Source organism: Dendrobates tinctorius, unplaced genomic scaffold, assembly GCF_039654945.1.
Source record: "Dendrobates tinctorius isolate UK_male_01 unplaced genomic scaffold, ASM3965494v1 ptg000213l, whole genome shotgun sequence".
Classification (NCBI taxonomy): domain Eukaryota; kingdom Metazoa; phylum Chordata; class Amphibia; order Anura; family Dendrobatidae; genus Dendrobates; species Dendrobates tinctorius.
The window spans coordinates 1,604,693-1,607,285 of record NW_027361880.1 but is presented as its reverse complement, the minus strand read 5'-3'; positions in this window follow the sequence as shown (position 1 = coordinate 1,607,285).

The window sequence follows — 2,593 nt, the reverse complement described above, 5'->3', positions numbered from 1 at the left end:
TAATAACTGCAACTCTCAAGGTGCTAAAAACAACATTCAAGAAGTTTATTAACACTTCAAGTGCTTCACCAGAAGTTTTAGAATGTGAAAAGAAGAAATGAACATTTACTTTTTTTTCACAAAAATCTTATTTTGGACCCCGATTTTTTTATTTTAACAAGGGTAACAGGAAAAAATGGACCCCAAAATGTGTTGTTCAATTTCACCTAAGCATAGGGATACCCAAAATTTGTGGGAAAAACCACTGTTTGGGTGCACGGCTGGCCTTGGAAAGGAAGGAGTGCCATTTGACTTTTTTGATGCAAAATTTGCTGAAATAATTCGAGTAGGCTATGTCGCGTATGGAAAGCCCTGATGTGTATAATCAGTGGTAAACCCCCACAAGTGACAACATTTTGGAAACTAGACTCCTTAGGAAACATATCTAGATGTGTGGTGAGCACCTTGAACCTCCAGGTGCTTCACAGAAGTTTATAATGAGACGTGAAAATAAAAGAAATCACATTTTTCCCCCTAAAATGATATTTTAGCACCAATTTTTTTCTTTTCACAAGGGTATCAGGAGGAAATGGAGCCCATTTTTCTTCAAGTGCCTCCTTATTATACATCTTGAAAGCGCCATATCACTAGTTTTCAGAGAGTCCAGTATTTCAGCTGATATTATCTGTTAGTAGAGATGAGCGGCTTTTCCTTTTTTCAGGTCAAGTCGGGTTTCATGAAACCCGAATTTCTCAAAAGTCGGGTCGAACGAAATCGGCCGACTATAGGGAAAAGTCAGAGGCCAACTGAAACATGAAACCCAATGCAAGTCAATGGGGAAGCAAAGTCGGCAGGGAATGGAGGACAGTAAACACACCTACAGTGCCCATTTCAATGCCAAAAAACATCAATTCTTATTACTGAAGTTTGTCAACCTTAATTTACTTCATAATAATAGTTACGCATTGAAAACAGGGGGTTATTAGGCTAAACTTGTGGGGGGTTAGGGCTGGCTCCAGACTTTCATGTGCCCTGAGCCAAAGAGTTTCAGTGCGCCCCTTTAACACATACCACAACTCATGATGCTCCGATACGGCACAGAAATATAGGTATAGTACAATGACAAATACTTACATGACATGAGTGATCTATTTTAAATTGTACAATAGCTCAAAAAAAGGACAGTATATTACTCCATACAGTATTATGGCCACCACATAGTGCGCTATACAGAGTAATGAGGCCCATATATTTCTCCATACAGAATAATTGGCCACATATAATGTTCCATACATTATATGATGAGCTCCACATAATGCTACAGTATATGATGGTCCCCATGGACGATGCTCCAGTGTGTTATGGGCACAAATAATGCTCCACATATCATGGGCTCCATTTCTAATTCTCCAGTGTATAATGGGCCCCGTAAATGCTGCTCCAGTGTCTGATGTCCCCAATCTGGAATGCTCCAGTATATAATGGGCCTCATGGATGATGCTCCAGTGTATGATGGGCCCTAATAATGCTCAATATATAATGAGCTCCATTTGTAATGCTCCAGTGTATAAAGGGCCCCGTAAATGCTGCTCCAGTGTCTGATGTCCCCAATTTGGAATGCTCCAGTATATGATGGGCCCCATTTTTAATTAACCCAGGCATTTTATGTGAAAAGAGCTCCATGGAGTAATCTGAAAGGTGTGCTGCCGCATCCTTCACTTTTGGTGTGGGTGAAGGACACAAGGAAAGTGGTTGCTCCTGACCAGAAGCCTGCACTTACGACTCAGTGCTTACATTTTTTTAAACTTCAGAAGAGGAGGCGATAGCGCTGGAGGCTGTTTCAGCAATGTAAGCCAAAAACAGTTCCTGATGCTCCGGCTTTAAAAGCAGTCTACCTACTCCCAGAAAACGGAGCCGTACAGGCCTTCCAGAGCTACACCATGACGCAGGCTCAACACCTCCTGCCTTAGCTGCTATTGTGTTTTTGGCACTACCAGCAGATGCACGAGCACCACCATCAGTACCAGATAGCCCCCTACACCCACGTCCGCATCCTCTTCCACCATACTTCCTCATGTTTTAGAAAATTGACCCAAAATACCAGCAGATATATGGTACTGTATCAGAAGCGTACAGCTCTATACAGTCTTGGGATAACAACAGTAAATCTCCATATATATTTCATGAGTCATACACAGATGCTCACAGGCTCAGTATGGATTACCCAATAAAATAAAAAGGTGAAAAAGGGTACAGTATCACCAGATACAAGGTATATATAGTATAGTGTAAACATTCTAAATCTCCGTATACATTTCAGGAGGCAGACATAAACGCTCTCAGGCCCAGTATGGATTACACAAGAATATGAAAAGCTGTAAATGGGTAATGTAACACAAGCGTACAGCTGTATACAGTGTTGGCCAAATTCGAAATCTCTGTATATATTTCCAGAGTCACCCTCAGACGCTCACTCAGTCTGGGTTTGACCATAAAAAAAATGTTGTAAAAAAGGTACTGGATAACAAGATAGCAAGTATATATATTATAGGGTACAATTGAAATCTCTGTATACATAGTCCCGTAGTCAGTCTCAGACGCTTACTCAGTATGG